Genomic DNA, 25,280 nt, shown 5'->3' with positions numbered 1-25,280 from the left:
GCAAATACCCGTGAGCATGTACAATTGCAGGTTTATTAAAGGGAAACAAGGACCACACGATAAATGGAAAAAAATGTTTTATGGACACAGTGAACCGGTGTTTCCAGAGAGAGCCAAAGCGGTTTTGGAAGGGGCTGTGCCCCCCGAGTTCCAGCCAAGCTGTCCCACTGGGACGAACGTGTGGGAGCACTCTGCCAGCGCCAGGGATATGCGACCTGGGCACGGCAGAGCCGCCCGCCACTCCCACAGCATTCCCACCATTACAGCTCTGCCTAATTAATAATGTTTTCATGAAGGGCATTTCCCTTGCATTGGGAAACAAGTGCAGTCACACTGCCTGTATATCAACCCGAATACAAGTCACTTGGGGAATAAAGCAAAGATGTAATTGAGAAGCCGCTATTTATCACCCTGCCCGGGATCACCGAGCGCACAGCACTGGCACTCGTGACACTCGTGCTGCTCTCCAGAACTTGCCTCACTGCTAGCAGATACATTTTTTTTTAAGGAAATAAAACACCCAACTACTTTCCAAAGTCTCTTTGACTTTCAATCATGAGCGTATTGCTTATTAGCGAGATGAATTTATAGGTAAAGCCCTCAGCTTTTACAATCACCCTTTTATAGGCAGATGCCATCAGGTTTGCAGAAGTGGTGACATTAACTGTCATCTTCCAGTAGAAATCCAGGGGCAGAACTGTAAACCACCGCTGGGTTTTAATACGTAATTAGCGATGCCAAGCCTCAGTTACGATATTTAATTACCAAACCGGGCCTGTTTCCCCACACCATCCCGAAGCGGAGCCCTCTGATCCGTGCGCCGCGGGCGGAGCCGCTGACCCGGCATCCCGCGCCCTCCCCGCGCGGCTCGGGAGCTCCGGCACGGCCGGGGCTGCGCGCATTTGTGCAGCTGCATCAGGAACCCGAGAGTCAAATCCTAAATCCTGTCTGTTTGCGGGGATTAGCCTGTTCTGCTAACTCGCTGAGGTAGGAATTTTAGCTATTCGACTAGTCTTCCCGGCTGCATCCTGAGGGAAATCAGGCGGCGTCTCTGCAGCTTGTGCGCGCCGGCAGCCGGCTCCGGCACCGCTCCACCGGCAGGTACGGGCTGCTGCTGCTGCTGCTGCTGCTCGGGCACACGGCACCAGCGGAGAGAGGGGAAAGCTGCAAACTTGGCTGCCCGCAGCCCAGTTACAGGGAGATTAGCAAGTGCATTTCCCCCTCTTTATGTAGAAGTCCCCCTTCCCTACCCTCCTCAGGCCACATGCCTTAGAGTTTTATGAGATCTTCCGTGTCACTTCCCAAGGCTGCTGAGAGAGGATGGAGATGGAAGGAAAGCAAAGAATTAGACAAATAAAGGACAAAGGGAAAAATGCTAGAGGATTTATGTGGAGCATCCTCGGGAGGAGCTCTCCTTGGCTCCGGCAGCGAGAACAGTCGGCACTGCAGGATCGGATTTTGGGTTGCAAAAGGAGTTTTTCCTTGGATCCTTGGACCATTGCAGCTTGTAGGGATGATTATGGGCTTTGTGTGTGCATTCCCATTGTAACTTCTGCCACTGAAATGCTCTGTCCAGGCTGGAGCTGGACTCAGGCCTGGGACACAACAGGGAATTTCAGCCTTTCTGCTGTGCCTGTTTTTTCCCGTGGCAGACCTGGCTGGCGCACACCCTGCAGGCTGCTGCTGCTCTTCCCAGGCCTCCAGGAGCTGAGCGTGATCCTGGGGTGTCCTACAGCAGAAAACGTGGGAGACAGGTACAGATGTGCTGGGGAACCCCCCCTGCACCCGGTGCTGCTGTCAGGGTGCTGTGACCCCTGACCCTCTGGAGCTGGGGTCCCTCTCACCCACCAGGCTGGGCTGGGGTCTCCTGTGGGGCGTGGGCTGGATGGCAAAGAGGGGGACAGAAAAAAGGGGGCTCACGCAGCTGCTCTGCCATGGGCATGTGGCTCAGGTGCTCTCAGGTGAGCTGTGAGCTGGATGCAGCTCTGGGCAGCAAGTCCAGGGTCCAGTCTGAGGGGTGTCTCTGCACCAGTGCCCCCAGTAACTCGCCAGAAGGGAATGGGAATGTTGCTACTTCTGCCTCTGACTCCATTTACCTCTGAGAACTTTTGTTTTTTTGACTGGATGAGTGAAAAAAGTGTTCTGAGCACATCATAGAAAGTGGGGAGCTGGAAGCATAGCACGGAGAGAAGGATTTGGAACAAGAGCTGTCTGTTCCTCAGCCTGCGTGGGCAGCAGAGCAGCGGCAGCGGCTGCAGGGCTGTAAATAACAGAGGGAGGAGGAGAAAGTCAGCAGCGACAGCGAGAGGAGAACCGGGTGATCTCTGATGCAGCCTGGCGCAGGGCTCTGCTCCGTGTCCTGCCCATGGCTACCCGAGTCCTGCGGCTGGAAGCTCCGATCCCTGTCCCTGGGACTCCAGCAGCAGCTGCTGGGAGTTGAGCAGTCCTAGACACTCACTTATGCTGATAACACCTGATCAGAGGCCAGATATTGGCTGTGCAAATACAGACAAAACTCTTTTGCATAAGAAACCCCTTTAAAAGTTGCCTCCCCATCCCGAACCGGCGGTGGGAGGCGTTCATTGTGCCACACGCATTAATTCAGCTGGCACATTACAATGTTAAACTAAATGACATTATTACAAAGCTGTGCTAAGAAGTGTTGACAGGTCCATATGGTAATTTTACAATGTATAATGAACACACAGACTCCTTTCTTGCAGAAATTTATAGTTCAAATCTATACCCAGGATATCCAGTTTTATTTCCAGAAACTTAAATTGACTTATTACGATGTAGTGAATGTATAAATTAGTTCCAGTAGTTAAACTGAAGCATTTCCCTACAGACTCAATTAGATTCATTAATCTACTGTGTAGACCTGTAAACGGTCCATTGTTCTTTTCCCCCCCAAAATGTCAAAAACTATTTCTCTAACTATAAAATATTTCCTGCAAAAACTGTTTTAAATGGTAAGAATTATTTAAGATTAGGAACCCACATCCACAAATTATTTCAGCGCCCTTGTTCTTCTTCAAAAGAAAAATAGGGTTCAGCCCTTGCTGGATAATTTAGTGGGACGGAGGCTGAATTCACTCCTGTATTAAGCTTAAGACCTGCCGGCATAAACCAGATCGCTTCCACCCTCACTCCAGGGAATCCATGGGCTGGAACGGGGATCCTGTGTCCTTCCAGAACCGACAACACGTTGGTCCAAATGTCTGTGTACAAGCAGATGCTGCTGGGGGTTGACTGCAGATGCTGGTGCAGTGCCACGTCCTCAGGGACCAGTGCTGGCAATGTGCCAGTGGACACGAGAACCTTCCACACTCCACAGGCCCCTGGCTGGAGCCGGGGGCTGAAAAAGCCCCTCTCTGTTTGTGGACCAGAATGCCTCTGTGCAGGTCAAAGGGACGACCTCGAAAGCACCACTTCCGTGGCACAGACCTGTGTTGGCCACACCTGCGGGCACAGCTCCTGGGCCGTGGTTTCTTCCTTGTTGGTTCTGCTGAATGCAGCACTGATTACAGCCCGCTCTGTGGAAGGGACATGGAACCAACACCCAGGTGATCAACAGTGTCCTTGTACTGGTGAGGCCTCGTGGAGCTGCTCAAGCTGTGTAGTGACAGTGACAGGGCTCCATTCCTAGAGAGAGGGGTCAGGGCAAGCCCACGGTCCTGACATGAGAGGGGATGAGCTGGGAGGGCTGGAGCCGGGGCTGGGGAAGTGCTGGAGCACCCACCCCAGCGTGGCCCCGACCCCACATCCCTGTGCACACACAGGCTCACTCCCGCTTTGGAGCAGGCCTTGTTGCAAGCAGATTGTCGGTCTGAACGCTGACTTGGGCACTGTTTTTTTTCTTAAAAAACCATAACAGACACTGTGTTTTCACATGATCATAATAATTCCCCTTCAGGGAGAGATTTCCACCTGGCCTTGCTGCGCCCCCAGCTCAGGAGACCTCTTCCACATTGGAGGGAACCTTGAAAATCTGTGTGTGGAGCTGCTGGATGGAGGCAGGATATTCATGGGGTCTGGAGGCTACCCTGATTTGGGGGCTGTGGGGTGGTGTGGGGGCTGCTGGGGGGGACCCCAGTGCCTGGCAGGGTGGCAAGGCACGAATGTCCCTGTGAGTCAGGATTTCCAGGGTGGCATTGCCAGCAGTGCCGCGCTGCGGAGCCAGGCGGAGAATGCCCGCTTTGTCCGGCCCAGGGACAGCTGGGGCCCACACAGGGATGGTGCCCACAGACAGAGGAGGGCTCTGCAGGGATTACTGGGGGGCCCTGGTCCCTCTGCTGTCTCCAGAGTTCCTGGTTCCTGGTCTCAGGCAGATCTCCCAGGGCACTGGCACAGCTCCTGCACCCCTTCAGCTCTTGCAAGCTTTGGGGATCTGTGGGACCCAGTTTCCAAACTGTCCCATTTACTAGGATCAGAGTAGCCTGTTAATTAATCCATGACTCATTATTCCTGGGCTCCCAGCTCCCTGTAGCACAGCTAAGTTCCACCGGTGTGCTCCGGTGGGACCTGGGACCCTGCCCAGCCTCGGTGCCCAGCCCTGCTCCGGCAACGCTTCGGTGCTGGCTCCAAAGGAGCTGTTGGTGCTGGGCACACCCAGGCTCTGCCAGCGTGGGCCCTCTGCCAGCGCACAAAGCAGGGCACGTCTGGGGGAGTTCGGGGTCCCCAGCCCCTTGCCCAGCGTGGCTGGTGAAGGTCAGCGTGGTGAAAATGGTGCCATTAGGGCACACAGAACCATGGCGCCTCTTCTTCTCGCACTAAAACTGTTTCCCACTGGAAAGAGCTGGAGCTGCCACTCTGAGTCACTCCCAGTATTCCTGCCGCTGGTGCCGAAAGAAAGTGGACATTGATGGAGAAAAGCCTGCTGGTTGGGGAGTCCTCCTGACAGGCACAATGGGAAGATTGTGGCGGAAGAATTTCAAGTAAATAATCTGGAAAATATTTCGGATAAGTGGGAACTCTGCACCAGGGTTTTGCTTGTTTGTTTTTGCCCTGGAAGCACCCAGAGTGGAGCAGGAGCAGCTGCTGCGCTGCTAGCAGGACCTGTGGCTGCCTGGGAGCTGCTCTGCTGCAGGGTGCAGGGCACAGCCTGTTTGGGACAGCTGCTAGGGGTGAAGGGTGCAAGGTCGGGGGTGTTCTCCACCGGCTTACTTGCACGAGACCACGGTGACAGGCTCCAGACTCATGGAATCAGAGAATCCCAGACTGCTTTTGGTTAGAAGGGACCTTAAAGCTCATGTCTACCCTCTGCCATGGGCTGGGGCACCTTCCATTATACCAGGTTGCTCCAAGCCCCATCCAACCTGGCCTTGGACACTGCCAGGTTTGGGACGTCCACAACTCACCCCTCTTCCAGACGAAAAGAGTCCACGTGGGCAGAGTCTGCTCCCAGGACCTGCTGTGGAGGAGTCTGGAGCCCTTCCAGTCAGATCCCCCCGAACTTCGGCCACCCTCCTGCTGTGTAAAAGTCTGCTGAGCTGGCCAGGCCCTGACGTCAGAGACAGGACTTTATCACTGTCACCTTTATGTCAGCAAACAGATTAAACGCTCCTAATATCTCCCCTAATGGCGTTCAGTACGGCCGCGATCACACTGCGATAGGATATTGGATACAGTTGTAAACCTTGAAGGAATAAGGGCTGCCTAAGAGAATAGCTTTTCCTAGCTTAACCACATTACAGTAGCGAGTGTAAATCACTTGTCAGTCGATGGCAAACGTACCGGTGTTATAATCGGAGGAGAAAAGGAATAAAGTGCAGATAATCTTTTTCGCCATTTTGCTGGCAGCGGCGGCGGCGGGAGACTGACAGCCCTTCGCTTGAGTGGCAGGTGTCCTTTGAAGCGCCTGTGAATCACTATCTGTGCAGACTGTTGAAATGCATATTTCCATCCTTATCGTGAAGGAATGGATGGGCAAGATAGGTGCTGTTAACATTGCAAATAGCTCCGGAATTATTCATTGTCAGCTCCGGGCAAAGAATAGGGGGAAAGTTTTATTATTCACCGTGCACAATAGCCGGATGCTTAATGATTCCCACTACCTTGGCAGGATTGTCTGCCGACTTCAGGCGCTTGCGGTGGGTGACACAGGTCTGGCCAAGTGTTAGAGCAAGATCATACAGCCCGGGCCCATTTTAATTTCTAATACATTAATCTTTCCCTCGCAGATGCACAATGAATATTCTGCAGCCCCTTGTTTGTCAGGAGCTGTCTGCCTTTCATCTATTCAGGTGGGTCCATTGACTCTGAAAGCGCGCTCAAAGGGCCTGATCAGTCAATGACAACCGCGGCACAATGACGGGGCGCCCCGCTCGCCGCTCGCCGCGCCCCGCCAGCCCGCGGACACGCTGACACCCGCTCCCCGGGGATGCTGGGCGGGCAGTGTCCCCCGGGACGCCCCGGGCCTTATCGCGCCGGCGGAGCGCGGCCGGCGGATGTATCGCGGCTCCGCAGCCGCCGACCCCGACCCCGCGCTGCCGCCGCCCGGCCCGCGCCGAATTAAAATGGATTAAGTTGGCTTAGCGCTGTTCTACAAGCAAGCTCCACGCACCGCACCATTCAGGTTTAATTTTAATCCTTTGTCTCGGCCTGCTAATTACGATTGTTTTAAGTTCATTATCCCGACGCGCACATTGTAGCTGGCGGGATCTGCGCGCTTGTAAAGCGGTGTCCTCACTTTTGCAGGTAGTGACCCTTGAATTGTTAAACGAGCCCGTGCCAGCGCCAAACAGCACACTCTGATCTGCGATTCACTCTCGGCTCGCCAGGTTTTCCTCCCTAATTAACTAAGTAGCAACCCCACAACGGCAGCGGGGACCAGGACCGTGGAAGCACCCGGGGATGGGTGGGGTGGGGTCCCGGGACCCCCGCGAGCAGCTGTGGGTTGTGTTCACCCCGATGTCACAGCTCCCTGTCAAGCTTGCATCCCCGTGTCCATCCCGGCACAAAGCTCAACCCTGGGCCTGTCAGGGGAGGGTTAGGTTGGATATTGGGAAAATTTCTTCAAGAAAATGTTTGTCCAGCCCTGGCACAGCTGCCCAGGGCAATGATGGAGTCCCCAGGCCTGAAGGGATGTAAAAGCTGTGTGGATGTGGCACCTGAGGACATGGGCTGGTGGTGGCCTGGGCAGTGCTGGGGTATGGATGGACTCGATGGTTTGAGAGGGATTTTCCAACTCCAACCATTCCATGATTCAATGATCTCCTGCCCTGGAGGAAAACTGCAGACCACTCAAACAAGGCAGACCCATGGGGAGCAGAGGACACATCAACAACTCATTGGATGGGGGATGCTCCCCCCAGCTCTCTCAGGGATCCCCACATTTGTCAGAACCCCGTGTGTTAAAAAGTGACCCATTGGCTCTGGCTTTAGGATATAATCCCTGATTGTAGAAGGTGTTGGGCACCCACATGGGCCATGGCCTGCCACCCAGAGGGCTGCAGGACAGGGGAACTGCGAGTTGTGCCAGCCAAAAATGAGCCCACCGGTGCTGGGACTCCCTCATTCTCTCCTCTCCCTCCTTGGAGGGGGACTGTTAAACCTTCAGCATCGTCCCCATTCTAATTCACGCAGGTTCAGGCCAGAGATAACCTGTGGGCCTAATAAAGGTTAAACCAGGTTCCAGTTCTTCCTGCTGAGGGTGTGGGGCTGGATTCCTGCTCCGCTGCTGCCGGCCGAGGGACCTGGCCACGGAGAGGGGCCCACGCCGCGGTCTGCAGATCCATGATTCCCAGAGCACGCCCACCCCGGGATGGAAGCATTCCCAGCTCTCCCGGAGCCCCAGCCACCCCGGAGCCCAGCATTCCCGGCTCTCCCGGAGCCCCAGCCACCCCGGAGCCCAGCATTCCCGGCTCTCCCGGAGCCCCAGCCACCCGGTCCTGTGCCACAGCCTCGGAGCTGCAGCGCTGGCTGGGCAGGAGCAGGTTTGCAGGTGGATCTGCTCCACTTTTGGAGCTCACACACCCGGGGTGCCGCAGGGTGCTGGCAGACCCCGGAGGATGCTCCGAGCCCAGCGGGGCCGTTCCCTGCGGCTGCTGCGAGCTGGCCCCGGGGCTGGGGGGTGGGGAAAGGACCAGAGCTCCGCTCCTTCCCGGGTGCTCCTGGTTTACTGGATTTTAAAGTGGTTTTCTCCCTCCCGTAAGCACAGCCCGGTGCGGGACCCTGCCGCTCCGCCCTGGCACCCCGGGGGACAGGGGACCCCGCTCCCGCTGCCCCGAGCCCAAATGCTGCGGGGTCCCGCTCCTGCGGCACAGGAGGCAGGCACAGGCACCCGGGCTCTGAGGCAGCCCCGGTGCCGAGCAGCGCGCCGCGGCTGGCCTGTGCTCTCAATAAAAGCTCATTAAGGAAAGATTATGAACATATAACAATACATTTTAAGTGCGCTGCAATGATCCATAAAATTGGTGTGGCTAATTAGCAGATCAAATCTCCATGAGAACTGGATCACTTTAATATCCTTGGGTAGTTTAATTCTGTAGGTATTTTACTATCCACACATGTTTAGTAAAATTAAATAACAGTATAAATGTTCAGTGGGATTAAAACAACAGTAAAATGAAACCAAACAAAATGAATTTATTTTGTTAATAGAATAACAGAGAATCCCAGTGTTGATATAACATTACACAAAATCTAGAGCAAACACAGTCTGAATCCCAGTCTCATTTCACATGTAATTAACCTTTCTCAATCAAGCTAAGCAGACCTGATACCTCCTCCACAGCGTCTGTGCACCCACGGCTCTGCCTGTGCTGGGATGAGAGGCAGGAGGCAGCAGCAGGGCAGATTTTTCCTGGTGCTGGTGAACACTGGTCCCAGTCCAGCACCAGGCTGGCAGCGGTGGGATGGGTGCCAGTACCCCCCACTCTCCCTGGAGACACCCTGAGCCCTGGAAAGCATCTGGCAGGGGCCAGGCAGGAAAATGCTGAGAATGGTCAGGACAGCTGGGAAGTTGTTGAATAGTTTAGGCACCCCAGGGGATACACTTTTATTCGGGGAATACAGGTTTCCCCCCTTTTTTATATTTCTTCAAAAGAGCATCCAAAGATGCTCCTGCAGGTGTTTTGAATCTTCATCCTTCATGCAACTCATGGAATCATAGAATCATGAAGTTTGGAAAAGACCTCCAAGATCGTTGAGTCCAACCTTTAATTCCTTATAAAAAACTCTGTCTGGAGCGAGGCATAGAAAAGAACTGGGGATGTTATATATTTCTTTTCATTTTACTTTGATTAAATTAAAAGACTCTGAAAAAATACCAAAAACAATCAAAAAATTGAAACCACCTTAGCTTTCCTCCCATACAAGACTGATAAAAAAATTGTCACAGAATCACGGCTTATTTAGGAAATAAGTGGAATATCCCTAAAAATCATCGAGTCCAACCATTGACCCAGAACTGCCAAGTTTTCTTTCATTTTGTTTTCGAGGGTCTCTAACTCTCAACTTAGCAATTAAATAAACAATTAAGTCTAAAAAGAGGATGAATCTTGAAATAGGCCGTCATTATTTTTAATGTCAACAGCTATTTTTTCTGAGTTACAATTTGACATTCAGAGGCCAGATACAATTTCAGTGAATAAATAAAATAAAACCAGATGTGAGATCCTCCTGGGAGCCCTGCTCAGTGTGCAAGGGCACCGTCAGCACTTTGCTGGTGACACCAAGGTGCGCAGGGCAGTCACCATGCTGGAGAGAAGGGACAGCATCCAGAGGGACCTGGGCAGGCTGGGAGAGCTGGGAATGATCACCTGGAGAAGAGAAGGCTCTGTGAAGACCTCAGAGACCCTTTCAGAACCTAGAGAGACTCCAGGAGAGCTGCAGAGGGACTTGGGACAAGGCATGGAGGGACAGGACACAAAGAATGGCTTCCCAGTGCCAGAGGGCAGGGCTGGGTGGGATATTGGGAAGGAATTGTTCCCTGGGAGGGTGGGCAGGCCCTGGCACAGGGTGCCCAGAGCAGCTGGGGCTGCCCCTGGATCCCTGGCAGTGCCCAAGGCCAGGCTGGACATTGGGGCTTGGAGCAGCCTGGGACAGTGGGAGGTGCCCCTGCCATGGCAGGGCTAGCACTGGATGGGCTTTAAGGTCCCTTCCCACCCAAACCATTCTATGGTTCTCTGGTAATTTAGAGCAATAATTACAATTTTATTCAATAGCTATGGGAAAACACTGAGTTGAATAATGACATAAAAATGAGTGTCTCAGTCATAACAGGACATTAATCAACATATTAACTGCGTAGACAAACTGATTTGATGCTGTTATGGCTTAATTTGTCTCAAAATCATTATTTTTTATGCATTGCATAATGTACTTTAAAATAGGTGTTGGAGTGATCACATGTGAGCGTTGCAGTCCCACAGCACTGGTGCTGTACTTGCTCTGCTCTGAGTTCCACCATTTCAGGTGTAATTTACACCTTTCCCAGGGGCAGCTCAGCGCAGAGTCCACACTGCTGGAACTCCGGCATTCGGGAGCCAGGCTGGGACAAGCCTGAAATCTTCTACTTCATATCTTAGCCTGTCCAGAACACCTCTTCCTTAGCATTCCCATTTCTAAAGCCCCTGGATTAGCATATTCCATTTCTCCAGGCAGCAGCCATTGGCTCCGAAGCCGCTCGCCCCTCTTGGCACGCCCTGCTCGGGTTTTGGCGGCTGGTCAGGACGAGGATGCGGTGGCACAGCGCGGGGCCGGGAGCCCCCGGCGCTGCGAATGTCAGATGCCAGACAAACTGGATGCCGGACAAAGAGCAGCGCTGGCTGTGCCTCCGCCTTTCAGGAGACAATGGTCCAGGAGGCGCTGAGGGGCTGGTGGGACACAGGACGGGCAGAGCCCTGATGGGAGTTCTGTGGAATTCTCATAAAGGCATAAAAGCTGAGCTAGTGTTGTCCCTCCAGACGACCATTTGCTCTGCCAGCGCTCGGGGTCGTAGCTAAGGTGCTGCAAACACATCCCAGGTGCTCAGCCCGGAGGAATTTTCCCCCTGGCGTTCTGGTCTCCCATTCCCGGTGGATGTTTGTGTCCGTCTGACCTGGCACTCTGCACCCAGGGCTGTGAATCCCATGTGGATGCCCCATGCCACAGTCAGGCCACCTCAAGGTGACAAGGTGGTGATTGGTAACAATCTTGGAGGTCTTTTCCAATCTAAATGGTTCTGTGATTCTATTCGGTGATTATCCTTTTACTTAAATCCTTTGCTTTTCCTTCTTTATCCCCTTTGGTTTTCCCTTTCCTATTCTCCTTCCTCCTTTTCCTTCCTTTTCTCTTTCCCCCTTTCCCCCTTTTTCCCTTTCACTTGCCATCCTTATCCTTATCCTTATCCTTATCCTTATCCTTATCCTTATCCTTATCCTTATCATTTTTTTACCTTTTCCTTCCTTTCCCTTTTCCCTTTCCCTTTTTTCCTCCCCTTTTCCCAAAACACCAGCACTCCCATCCCAAAGGGCACAAGGTGACACGCAGAGGTGACATGCAGAGGTGATCCGGGGTTTGCCAGGGGCAGCACAGCGGCAGAGTCGAGGGGGCTGGAGCCCCTCACTGGCTTTGTGTGACCTCCAGCCCCCGGGCGCATTCCTGTCCGTGCGGGGAACCCTGGCCTGGGGGGTCAGCACTGGCACGGCCATCCCTCCCCAGCCCGGTGCCGGCCCCAGCCGAGGGCAGGGGGCTGAGGAGGGGATGGGGATTGCCCTCGGGTCCCTCCTTGCCCGTTATCAGGTGAGACCCCTCCACCCCCGAGTGCCAGCCCACGCCAGCACGGGAAACCCCCCGGGAGAGATCTCCGAGGGCCAGAGCAAACCAGAGCTGCTCCCTCCTCTCCCCTCCTCTCCCCCGGCTCCCGGGCGGGCTGACGTGTGACAAATGCAGGCGGTGACAGAAACATGTAAATCTCCGGTGTTATCGGCACTCATCGCCGTGTCTGCCCAAGGTACACAAGTTGAAGGATGAAGTGCTGGAAGGGGTCTGGGAGCGGGCAGGTGCTGCGGGCTGGCGTGACGCTCGGATTAAGACACTGACAGAGTGCACAAAACCCCGTTTGGTGGCGTGACATGTCAGGGGATGAAGAATCAGTCTTTGTCTGCGCCAGGCCAGGCTCCTTTCAAAAGGCCCTTTAGATCAGCTGCAGGGAAAACAAGGAGGGAAGTAGCCCATTGATTTAATACAAGCAACATGCAAAGTACATAATAATGAAAATCAAATTCTTTCATGGCATTCATGAGGGCAGCAAACAATGGGAGTTAATGCAGGCTGCAGCTCCTCAACTTTTTCCTCCGAAAGTTGTTCGCGTTACAGGGCTAATTCTCCTTCCACCCGTGACTAAATTGTGTACTGGGCTCTACTTTTGTTTGACAGCAAAAAGTAAATGATAGAAAATTGGATCCAACAATACGTTCTGATTATTCGTGCACTACAGAGTGTTCTCTCACCATGACAAACCGTGTTTATCCCACTAGGGAGAAAGGGGGAGGGATCCCATGGGATTTATCAGCATGTGCAGTGCCATTAAGTTAAATAGCCACGTTAGGATTTAACAAGGTCAACAACGTTTTTACTTCTCTTTTTCATGATTACTAAGATTTTCACTTGTAAAGTCTTAACTAAATATAGTTTTGGTACTGGAGAAATGAAAGTTATTTTGGGAAGGACTCCTGTAGCAGGGAAAGCTACTCCATCCCGCAGGTCCCCCTCCTGCCGTGTTACTGTTTCCCTCCCTGGGCTGGAATTTCTCTGTCACCTTAGAAATTCCCCTCTTTGGCCATTCTGTATATTCGGGTCTACAAACTGCGGGCTGGGAATTGTTCCTGGCTTTCTTCCTCGTCTGGTCAACTCCCACCAGTGCAGCACAGCCCCCCCTGCACCCCCACCGAGCATCAGCAGGGCTTTGCCTGTTCAGCTTTAATCACTTTTCAGCAGGGACAAGGGGGCGATTCCTGGCTCTTACTCCCGGCTGCCATCAAACCCACCTCGGGCAAGGCCAAAGCCAGGCCCTGACCGGTCTTAGAGGGATGCCAGGATGAGAACTTTCCTCTGCTACTCCTGCTGGGGAATCATTTGGGTTGGAAAAGCCCTCTGAGACCATCGAGTCCAACTGTTCCCCCAGCACAAGGCCACCACTGTCCCGTGTCCCCAAAGTGCCACATCCACATGGCTTTAAAATCCCTCCAGGGATGGGCACTCCACCCCTGTCCCGGGCAGCTGTGCCAGGGCTGGACAGCTCTTTCAGAGGAGAAATTTTCCCTAAAATCCAACCTAAGATTTCCCTGGCACAACTTGAGGCCATTTCCTCTTTCCTGTTGCTTGTCAGGTGGGAGCACAGCCCAGCTCCCCCTCACCTCCACCCTCCTGTCAGGGAGTTGTAGTCAATATCTTTTTGCATATTTTTATTGTAATGATTTTATCCATTCCTATAGTTACATATTCATAAAATACTGTAATAATCCCGCCAGTGCTGGTGACTCCACCACTACACACAGCCAGAGAATACTTGTGCAAAATGCTCTGACTTCTCTGTCAAGGGATCTCTTCTTCCCATAAAATTCAATGTTTTCCTTAAAATCTGGAATTCTTCGGAATTTTCTTGCGCATGAAAACCTCGGGACCCACAGAGTCAAGTCTGACCCCAGTAAATGTCAGGATGAATCAGATGTTTTCCTGAAACCTCTCCCAAACCCAGTTCTTAAAGAAACCAGTAACCAGGGGTGGGGGGGGTGTCTGTGCTCCCGAGGGGGGAGTCCCGTGAGTCCCGCGCTGCCGGGGGTGTCCCTGCTGCTGGGGGTGCCCCTGTTCCGGGGGTCCCGGTGCTGCCGGGATGGGTCCTGTGCTCTCAGGGGTCCCCGTATTCCGGGAGGTGTCTCCGTATTCCGGGGGAGGGGGTTCCGGTGCTATCAGGAGGGTCCCCGTGCTGCCGGCGTGTCCGTGCTGCCAGGGGTTTCCCGTGCGGTGTCCCGGTGTCCCGGTGCTGTGGCGTTTCCGTCCCGGTGTCCCGGTGCTGGGGGGTTCCCGTGCGGTGTCCCGGTGCCCCGGTGCTGTGGGGGAGTTCCCGGGCCGTGTCCCGGTGTCCCGGTGCTGGGGGGTTCCCGTCCCGGTGTCCCGGTGTCCCGGTGTCCCGGTGCTGTGTGGGGGTTCCCGGTGTCCCGGTGCTGGGGGGTTCCCGGTGTCCCGGTGTCCCGGTGCCCCGGTGCTGTGGGGGAGTTCCCGGGCCGTGTCCCGGTGTCCCGGTGCTGTGTGGGGGTTCCCGGTGTCCCGGTGCTGGGGGGTTCCCGGTGTCCCGGTGTCCCGGTGCCCCGGTGCTGTGGGGGAGTTCCCGGGCCGTGTCCCGGTGTCCCGGTGCTGTGGGTGGGTTCCCGGTGTCCCGGTGTCCCGGTGTCCCGGCGCTGGGGGGTTCCCGTGCCGTGTGCCCGCCGGCCCACAGGGGGCACTGTTGCCGTGCGGAAGCGCCGAGCGCCCCGAGCCCGCCCAGCCCGGCCCGGCCCCGGCCGGGGCTCCCGCGGGGCCCGGTGCTGCCGGGGGCTGCCGGGGGCTGCCGGGGGTGTCGGGGGCTGCCGCGGGGCCCGGGGGCTGCCGGGGGCTGCCGGGGGCAGCGGAGACCCTGCAGCGCCCGGACCCGCCGGTGCGGCCCGTGTGCCGGCCCGGGACAGGGGTAGCGGCCTTGGAGCCGCCGCTGCGCTCGGTGCGCGCGGCAGAGCGAGTTTGTCCTGGGACAGAATCCCAGGATTGTTGCGGCAGGGACATTAAAGCTCATCCCGTTCTCATCCCATGGGCAGGGACAGCTCCCACTGTCCCAGGCTGCTCCCAGCCCCAATGTCCAGCCTGGCCTTGGGCACTGCCAGGGATCCAGGGGCAGCCCCAGCTGCTCTGGGCACCCTGTGCCAGGGCCTGCCCACCCTCCCAGGGAACAATTCCTTCCCAATATCCCATCCAGCCCTGCCCTCTGGCACTGGGAAGCCATTCCCTGTGTCCTGTCCCTCCATGCCTTGTCCCAAGTCCCTCTGCAGCTCTCCTGGAGTCTGTTTAGGTTCTGGAAGGGGCTCTGAGCTCTCCCTGGATCCTTCTCTTCTCCCGGTGAACACATCCAGTGCTCTCCCGTTTAACACGGATGTAGGTTTCCCTCAACCTGGTTTTCCACCCCTAGATACCTTGAGCCCGGCTGTTCCTCCCTGGACTCAAAGCTCCTTCACCGGCCACCTCGTATCCTCCACCGTGCCAACATCTGTCAGCCCCGAGAAAGTCTGGTTTTAAACTAATAACAACTGTATCGCAGGTTTTGGAGTGCAGGATTTTATTTCCTTTCTCAAATATTCATTACAAACACAGATTGTGCTTCATTGGAAGTGGCCTTTAATGAACAGTATTCTTGTTTGCGTACAAGGAGCAGCTTCCAGTGCCATTCCCTGACAGTAATTGTGGGCTGAATGGAGCCGGCACAATGCTGGAGCACCGTTAATGGCTATCCTGTGGATTGAGTGCTCCACTTTTGTCATTATCAGGCTGCTTTTTAAAATGCAGAAATTAGTTGGGCCAGCAAAGAGTTAATTACATTCCTTGTGACAGGAAACCCTCAAAGCACATTAATTGTGGAGAATTCTTTGTCTTTCATACAAAGCAGAAATTTGAAAGACCTCAGCAGATGATATCATAGAGGCAGTTACTCAGAGCATCATTTAGAAGAGGAAAAAAAGCAGTGATGAGTGCAGGAGGAATCCCTCCTGGTACGTAACTACAGCGAGCTGCAGGATTTTGGGAGGCACGTCCTCATTTCTGTGTCACTGAAGGAAAAAATAGGCACCCAGAGAGAGGCTGTCTGACTCTGCTCGTTTCCCAGCCTCACTTTTTCCTGGCATTTCTCAGTTTCTAGCGCTCATGTCTTGGCAAAGGCATGTAAAAACAATCTCCCAAACTTCCCAAGCAGGCACATGGCAGCCCCAGGTGCCAGTGGCTCCGTCCCCGGAGGGTGCGACGGAGCGGGAACAGCGTCACCTCTGTGCTGTGCCAGCCTGGCCTCTCTCTGGCCTGGTATCTCCGGGGGCAGGGGACAAATGGAACACCTCATCCCCCAGCTGGAGCAGGGAATCCAGCAGAAAAACCCCAAAGGCACTGTCTGAGTTGGTTTCACACCAAGCACAAATGAAGGCACCATGTTCCGCATGCTGGCATTGCCACGAGACCTGCGAGGGGTTGTTGATTACCAGGCTGAGGAGGAGCAGAAATGATCAGCACAATCAGAGACGGTGTAATTAACTGCAGTATGTAAAAAATAAATCAAATAACTCCTCTCTAATGATCACACGCCACGCTGAGCTGGGGGATTCGTACTACAGGTCACGTAGGTTCTGCACGGGGTGGTCCAGCGGTGGCAGGGGTCTGGCAGCCCAGAGTTGGGACATCAGGGAAGAGGATAAGGACATCCTCACTGCTGTTTTGGGGAGAGTTGGGGGGCTGGCTCACTCAGCCCATCAGCCTGGGTATCAGGGAGCAGGGAGGGTCCCAGTGCCAGCTGGGCTGGGCGGTGAGCTGGGAACAGCAAGGTGAAACCACCGCTCACCTTCACCCCTAAACACTCTCCCAAGCCTTTGTAGGTGGAGTTGGACCTGGACAGCCGTGGTCTTAGGACCACTCTGAACCTGGCGGTTCCATTTCGGGGGCCCTTGTTGCCCAGACTGCGGGTGCTGATGGCACCAGGGGCTCCTCACACCAGAGGTGTTTTCATTAGTGAAGCCGTGAGCTGCAGCAGCACCCAGACATCCAGTCCTGCTGACTTTACAATTAAACACAATCAAATATGCAAAAAAGTTCCAACCAGTTCTGCAAAATAATTCAGCCCTAAAGACAGCTTGAAGAAAAATAGAGGAATGGGCAACAAAACCTTGTTAGGTAGCTCCATTAAAAAAGAAAAGAATTGGATGTAGAGAGGAAGAGTTGCAGTGGCTGGGCAGCACCACGCTGGTTCCTGCTTTCCAGCAAGTAAGATTGTCCCAGTGGCAACAGGAATCTGGAGGATTTCCCCCTTTTCTCACTGTTTTTCTGGCTCTGACCCTGCACCATAACACTGATAGAGTCCTGACCCTTGCAGGTGAGGAAAGTCCAGGGGTTGGGGTGGAATCCTCAACTGAGCGATCAGTGCAGCCTGTCCTTCACTGTCAACGCATTTACAGAGCGGCAGGGGGCTGAGAAGCTGGGTAGTAGTGTAAGGCAAAATTAGGGCGTTTGTTCAGTTATGGGTTAACAGAGCTTTTATTTCCGTTGGAGCAGCCAGTTCCCACTCAAGGCTGGTTTTTTCAGTTGTCGCAAAGTTTCTCCAGGCTTATTGGCTGATTTAGCTTAACTAAGTCAGAATCAGCTGGATAATGTGCCTTGCCAAATAGGCCAGGCTTTTCCCATTGCAAATTATGAATAAACCTCCCCCCATTGAAAGCAGGAAAGTTGATAGTGATCACACTTCTAAATGCAAACTCCAGAGAGGGACAGATTGGGCACTGCTGTACTTGGGGTTTACAGGGAAAAAACCAGGCTTCAGTGAACATTTTTTTATATAAATATTTTCTATTTGGATTTAATTAATTGATTTTAATGCAAAGTATTAATAGAGTAAGCCAATATTGTCGTTACTGCTGTGTACGTTTCTAACAGGATTAGCTTTCCTGAAATACATATATTATTCTTAGGAGTCAGGGAAGCCCCTGGATGCCGTGGGAGCCCCCAGGATGCGGCTCTGCTGCTCCCTTCTGCCTGCCCTGACCCACCTTCACCTCAGTGGCTGCACTGGAGCTGACACCAGCAGCTGGGTCTGTCTCTGGGCTCTCCCCGGCTGGGAGCACAGGAAATTCCGGCTGTCACTGCTGCTCTCCGTGAGGAGACAGAGCCCTCTTCCAGGGGAGGACAGCAACCACCTGTGACAGCTTTTGGGCTGCTCTGAGGGTAAATTTATGCACTGCCAATTGATCTCTGCTGTTACTGAGCCCGACAGTGAGTCAAAGAGATGCTGTGAAAGTTGAGTGTGGGGAGTTGTGAGAATGCAGGGACACACACAAACCCCCAGGTGGGGCGAGACCCGTGGCTTCAGCCGCCCAAGGCTGCTTCCCCAGCCCTTGAGATGAGGCAAGACAGAGTGTGGGAGCTCCGGCTTTGCTGGCAGCCAGCCCTTGGCAGCAAAACAGTGATGCACATAGTTCATTTTAAATGTTCAAGGTCTGCGTGGAACCTAAAATACAGCTCAGCTTCGCAGGAGGCTGCACAGAACCTTGTGCAGCGTTGTCAATAAAACAAATGATTTCCAAGGTGGCAAGAAGAAGGAACAGTTGACCCAAGGGCAAGCAGTTGTGGAGGACCCACAGTGCTCCCTGCCTGGAATGTGGGGCGTTTAGGGATCTAAATAATTCAGGAGAAAACTCCAAAGGTTATGGAGATACGTGCTTCACTCCAGCTCACTCCTTCTGTCTCCCCATTTGCAGAGCTGAACGGGGATAAATGGTTTGAAGATGTTATCGGAGTTCCTCTCGAACACCTCTTGTCACTGGAGGAGCCTCCAGTGTCCCTTTTATCTCCATCAGAGGCTGCTCTGTCTGGTGAGTGAAAGGGAGGGAGGGCTCAGCACAAATTACACTGGTAATTCTTTTCCAGAACTAATTAACTTAAAAGATACTGTACTGATTGCAGAAAAGGTGTTAACAGAAGCTTAAGAAGTTGAAAAACAAAATTAATCTGCATTTGAGAAAGGCTCTCCCTTTAATCTCCAGCTTGTGATGTACCAAATGCCCCGAGTGGAGCAGACTGAAGCAAATAATGGATCTGGTGATGCTGGGGGGCCCGGCAGGCAGCAGCTCTGCCCACCTCTGTTTAGGAGCAGGAAGGGATTTTAATGTTTGCCATGGATCTCTCTTCCCACCTAACAGCTTGGTATTATGGAAAAAAATAGTGCCAGTCTTTGAATATTATTTTCACATAAGGATATAAATTCCTTATAAATCGTAAAATGAAACTTTTAAACCCGAATCCTTTAAATTTGGGAGCGCTCTATATTTCAAGGCATTTCGGATGTTGCTGGTAATATTTCTCTCTCTCATCCTATTTCCCTGCCCTGTCCCCGCTCTCCTTTTCCATCCATCCTGCTTTGCCCTCTGACTGCAGTAATATCTCCGAAGCTCTGCATTTACACCCTCGATGGCCCAGTGTCACTGATTTACACCCGGGCTGGGGACACCACCGAGCCTTGGGGCTGAGGCAGAGCACTTGGGGGTGGGGTTGTGATGCGGCCCCCCAGCCCGGGGGTGTGCAGGGCCCCGATCCTGGCTCTGTCCCCTGCGTCCCCTCATGCCAGCCCCAGCCTCTAATGAGCTTTCCTGATGGAGGGTGAATATCCAGAGGCTAAAATGGGTTTATATTTTAGCACTTCTGAGCAGCTGATTTGCTCTCAAAGCTGTGAAATCTGGGAGCTGGCAATTAATCATGTGCCAGTCCTTGCCTGGCCCTGCCTTGCCTTGGCTTCCCTTTTGCTTTCCCACACACTGGGATGTCTGGGTCATAATGGGAGCACACTGTGACTGTGGGGCCTGAGGTCACAGCCCGTGTCCCGCTCTGTCCTCAGGTTTCTCATTGCTCACAGTTCTCAGTGTGATAAAGGAGTGCATTTTCTCAGTTATTGACGGAAATAAATGTATTATGGATTTATTTAGGAATACTGTCACTCCTAGTTTGCATCTGGGCACTTCTGGGCAAAAAGTCCTTGGACAAACCCCAGATGAGTTCCCAAGGAGAGGCCAAGGTGACGAAGGCATAAGCAGGAGCTCGTTTAACCAGCGTGGACCATACACTTTCCAGGAACTCTTTACTAATCAATCCAACGTAAATTATTGTTTTGTGCTGCCGTTAAGTAACCTCTGCCAAAAAATTAACCTGTAAGCTGTTTGACGTCCCAGAATAATGTATCAAAATGCTGCTGGCATACTGATCCCTCCCCACGCTGTGCAACAAATCAATTAGGCTACCAATTCCGTTCATTAGAATTCATTTAAATCTCAATTAAAAAGTTAATTAAAAGTAAGAGTGAGAAGGAAATCATGTCTAACATTCTTATTAAACTCAAATCACCAAATTAATTTTGAATCCAAATCAACAATCAGAAGTGGAGATATAAAGGAGAAAGGGAAAGCCATGGGCAGGCTGCTCTGCCGTGGCACAGGAAGAGGCTGCGCTTTGGTGCTCCCAAAGAGGCATTTTGTGGACCGTGACGCTGCTCAGAGCCCTGTGCCTGGCATTCTATCCCATTTCATTTTAAAATACAGTATATCTGGTTTCTGGGATGAATTTGTCTCTGTCAGACTGAGCCTTCAGCAACCCCCTGAGTTCAAACGGCTCCTGCTCCCACTTGGCTCCTGTCAGCTCACCCCAAACTTGGTGGGTTGTTTTTCCTTTCGCTCCTGTGTTATAGGAGGCTTCTCTGAAAAAAGGGATCCCGTTTGGGATGAAGGTGCCCTCGGTGGGGGCCGTGCTGCCGACAGCCCCCTGTGCTGGGGTGGTGGCTGTGGGGGAGGGGGCTCCCCAGCCCAGGCATCCCCGTCTGTGCCGGGTCGGGGTCTGAGCGCATCCCACTCCAGCCGGCAGGGTGGGGACCTGCGACTTCTCCGAGATTGTATTTAATTAGGACACGGACCTTTCCTTCCTGCCTGGGAGCAACGTACTCATTTCTGCTGTTTTCTTAAGGTCCAAAAATAGAGCCTCTCGGCCGTGAGCATCCTCCTGACAAGCTCCAGAAGCCTCAGCCTGATTTCTGATGCAGTTCTTGGCACTGAGGTCTGGGTGGAGGTGGGCAGGGTCCACCCAGCCTCTCAGTCTCATTAATCATTTGGCTTTCCCTGGCTGCTCGCAGCATCTTCTGGAGGAACCCTTCTCTTTATTCATTCAGACAACCCTTTGGATTAAACAGAGCCAGCTAAATGTCAAACCAAATCTGAGTCTTGATGCAGATAATCATTTCAATAATATTTCTCCATTTGTGCCCAAACACCAGGGGAATAAAGCTTTTCTGCTGTCAGGTAGTGTAAGACTGCAGTTGGTGTAAATGCTTGACATTGAGCCAGATGGCTTAGCCGTGCTGCAAACATATGTTCAACAAGCAGGCTTGCACACATTGGAATTTTATTATTTTGCACTGGTGAGACATGCATATTTATTTACTTGACCCCCTTTGGTGTCACTTTGGTATTAAAACAATCAGTTCTGGCGTCTCGGAGCCGTGGGGCAGCCCGGCCTCAGTGCCCCACGCTGGGCTCCGGCCCCGGCGGAGGGAGCAGCACCCCAGCTCCGAGGTGTTCCCTTCCCGGACAAGTGTTTACTCTGTAATTATACCAGTAATTTCCCCACTTTTTTAAGGCCGGGGTCTCTTGACGGGTGATATATTATGCTCTGTCAAGTGCATCCCAAACATCTCGCTGAGATCACCAAATTAGAAAAAAATAATCAGTGCAAAGGGGAAAAAAATGAACAAGATAAAAAATTAGAATCTTTGGGTGGACGCAGCAGCAGTGACACCGCCACACCGAGCCGAGCAGAGGCAAGCCTTTTTTTTTTTTTCCAGGCTGATATTAAATAGCCAGACATAAATCTCAGTAATTTCACAAAACAGCACCAGAATGGTCTGGCACCCAATCCACAGCTCATTAAAAACTGTAGGAAGCTTTCTCTACCTCACATGAGCTCTGGGCTGGGCTTGCATCGAGTTTTGGATCCCAGTCCTGGTGCTGAGCAGAGTGGGTTCTGCCACCCCGACTGCTCTGACACAACCACAGGTCCTGGTGTGGAGAAGTGCCCAAATGCCAACCTGGTGGCCTCAGACAGGGCAAAGCCAGAGCACAGCCTGAAAACACTGAGGGCTTGGTCACCCAGGGTGGGATCCTTGAGCTCCTGTCTCTGCTCACCCCCATCCCCACCGGGCACCTCTTCACAGAGCAACTTCACAGAACCCCAGACTGGTTTGTGTTGGGAGGGACCTCAAAGCCCATCCCATTCTCATCCCATGGGCAGGGACACCTCCCACTGTCCCAGGCTGCTCCAAGCCCCATCCAGCCTGGCCGTGGACACTGCCAGGGATCCAGGGGCAGCCCCAGCTGCTCTGGGCACCCTGTGCCAGGGCCTGCCCACCCTCACAGCCAAGAATTTCTTCCCAGTATCCCATCTAACCCTGCCCTCTGGCAATGGGAAGCCATTCCCCCTCTGTGTCACTGCTGATGCATCTGGCTCCTCCACCCACACTATCTTCAGGTCTAGAGAGAGACAGAAAATAATTCAAACCACTATCCCATCCTTGCTACTGGATGTTTAGTGAAAATCAGGGAAAAACACTCCTTGTGGTGGCAGTCGGAGCAGGTCAGTGCAGGAGCAGAGGTGAGGACAGGTACAACCCCTGCTCTTTTGTGAGAGCCTCGCTCCGGCTCTCCACAGGCTCCCTCATTGTTGTCTGGGGCTGGGCTTGTGCTATTTTCAGCTTCAGGGGCCAAGGCCCATCCATTATTTTTGTCCGTAAAGTGCCAACGCATCTGGGATGCTCTTTAAATAGTCATAATAATAATAATAACCGTGCTGCTCCCAACAAAGCTTTGCCCCTTCCCTGCTCCTTGCGCCGAGCGTGCTGCAGCAAATTGCTCAGCAGCTTTGTGGCAATTGAGTGGCACATTACTGGGGGCAGGGTGACCCCATGCCCTGGGGACAGCGTCCTGCCGCTGCCACCTGGCGCTGCCACGGCTCCTGGCATGCAGGGATGGAGCGGCTGCTGCTCTGAGCTCTGCACAGCCCCAGGGGATGGGCCATGGCACCGATTCCCCATCGCAGAGCTGGGGCCACTCCGTGCCCTCGGGAGCCGTGCTCGCCCCTTTCCCACCGCCACTGTACACCCAGTCCAGCTGTTGATTAACTTTTAGGAAGGATGGGGATGGGTGATGTGTGACCCCCAAAGGCTGGCAATGCCCCACGCCCTCTGCGGCACGCCCTGGCGCCGTGGGCACCGCCGCGGTGATGCATCGCCCGTGCCCAACGGTGCGATCCCAAATTGCACAGGCAGGATGGTAGATTTGTTGCATATGAAACAGGATTATCCTTATTATGAGATAAAAGTCTTTTCTTCCCAATTTCTGACTCTTCAGAGGGACAAAAGGGCACACACAGATGGGTGCAGTGACTAAATGAGTTCTGCCGTGCTGCGGTAGTGGATATGGAGCTGTCGTGTTTGGATGCGGCCGTGCTTCCAGAAGTTCTCATTTCCAGCTAATCAGCACTGCTGAACAGTCAGTTTGATTTATATCTGTTGATAAATCATTCTTCCTTACCAGTGTCCAGCTGGGCTTCGGTTGGGAGCAGAGGTGCTTCCTCGAAGTGCAGGCAAGACAGGAGGATGCTCCGGCACCCTCAGAAATGTCCAGGGCCTCCGCACACACCATATGCGTTTGGGGGTGACAAGAAAAAAATGCACCAGCGTTTTCACCAGTGTTTGGGGGGCTTGGGTTTCCTTGTGGTCAGAGCTCTCTGGGTACAAAGCCAGTGCGCAGCTGCAGCTGGTCCTGGCACATCCCTGGTGGGCAGCGGTGCTGGGCACAGCACCGGGGCCGTCCCCCGATCCAGCAGCCTGAGCTGCTGGGGGGAATGTGGCCGTGGTTCCTATGTCTGCCTCGGGAGCAGCCATGGGAAAAGCAGAAGGAAATGGCTGGCAGGAGAGATCTCTCATGAATTCTCCTATTGATTTTGCTGGGTTTGAATTACTTTCTCCCACTGAACAAACCCACCCACCCTCATTTGCGCAGTGTAAGCCCATGAAGGGAATATTTGGAATAAAAGGCCTGAGCAGCCCTGCTGCAGCTCCAGGGATCCTGCTGAACAAAGTGCTACTGCTCCTCTGTGCATCTTCAAGGGAAGGGTTTCTGGATCCATTTAAACCCAACTGCTATTTGACCAAGATGTGGTGCTGCATTAAATCCTACATATATTTCATCTTGATTTCCCTGAATTCCCATCCTTTTAGTGAAAAGCTGGTGTGTGTTTGATATTTATACACCGGCATTGCAGAGGATCTGAGCATAACTTTGTGAAAATGGCTCTGCCAGGGAAATCTCAACTGCAATTCCAAATGCAGGTCTTGGAGAATCTCCTCAGAACCTTGGATGAGGAGTGTGGGATGGGGCTGTGCATTTATTGCCATGGCTGTGGCACCCGGCTGGTGACAGAGAGGAGGGAGAAGGGATGGTGAGAACCCAGGGAAGTGCAGCACAGGGAGACTGAGGGGTCCAGCCACACCGGGACCCCTTGTGCACTGCAGCCAGAGGTCACCTCTCCTCCTCATCTCTTCTTACTGGGAGCAACAAGGGCCCTGGCTGAGTTACTTCTGGGGAATGAGGGAGCAGGTCCCCTGCTCAACGACACCCTGCTAGAAAATACAGAGTAAATCACACCTGCCAATGCTTCTCCTTCAAAAAAAAATGAGCTGGAGCTGGAGTTGACTTAGGATATAGATCTCTATCCTCTCAGTCATTCGTGTGCTAGTTTTTCATAAACTTGGCTGCTTCTCGTTTGCCCTCTAATAATTCTCCGAAGGCTCATTTCCCCTGTATAACTCTGTGCAAACACAAAGTTGAGGAAAGGGTATTTAGACTCATCCTCCAGGAGTGCTGTTGTTGAGGAAATGCTTGTTTACCTACGTCAGTAATTTCCAAGAATATAATGTGCATTTGAAGATCAAATGTGAAAACTCCAGCATTTGGATTTGGTTGAAGCTCCCGTGGAATTGCAGTCTGGCTGCTGCTGGCTGGCTCCTCACCTCAGATCACCAAAACCATGGAAAAGCAAGGGATTGCTGGCTCCAACAGTGGGAGGGTTAGCCCTGAACGCCTCCGTTTGTGAAGCCTTTATGGTATTATTATTCATGAGTGAGAATTCTGTTATTAGGTCTTCCCTTGTAGGTGAGGATAAATGTGATCAACAGCAGGAGCCATTAGGTGTTCCCTACAATGCAAGTTACCTTGCTACAGTTTTTTTCCTATATGTTTTCTTATTTTTCATGTATGCAAGGAGGAAAATATTTGTAAAAGTTAATAAAATTTTTTAAAATGTATTTACTAAGATTACAAAAGAATAACTCACTGATGACATGCCTGGCACACATCACACTCTCCCATCTTTTCCTGCAATTTCATGAAATCACAGAATCCTGGAATGGTTGGTGTTGGAAGGGACCTTAAAGCTCATCTCGTTCCATGCCCTGGCATGGGCAAGGACACCTTCCACTTGGCACT

General features: G+C 52.9%; 1 long non-coding RNA gene across 2 annotated transcripts in view; it reads left to right on the top strand.

The window, feature by feature from the left end:
- Positions 1-876: 876 nt before the first annotated feature.
- Positions 877-25,280, top strand: part of LOC125328955 — a 43,351-nt gene continuing 18,947 nt past the window's right edge. Inside the window, exons 1-3 of one of the 2 annotated variants that reach the window (XR_007204976.1) lie at positions 877-987; positions 6,183-6,245; positions 18,459-18,572. This is a non-coding gene — a long non-coding RNA (uncharacterized LOC125328955). The remainder of the gene's footprint in view (positions 988-6,182; positions 6,246-18,458; positions 18,573-25,280) is intronic. The other variant, XR_007204977.1, reaches the window with a different exon arrangement.

This window comes from Corvus hawaiiensis, chromosome 7, assembly GCF_020740725.1.
Source record: "Corvus hawaiiensis isolate bCorHaw1 chromosome 7, bCorHaw1.pri.cur, whole genome shotgun sequence".
NCBI lineage: Eukaryota > Metazoa > Chordata > Aves > Passeriformes > Corvidae > Corvus > Corvus hawaiiensis.
Note: the sequence above shows the minus strand (reverse complement) of the source record. Positions and strands in the feature narration are given on the sequence as shown.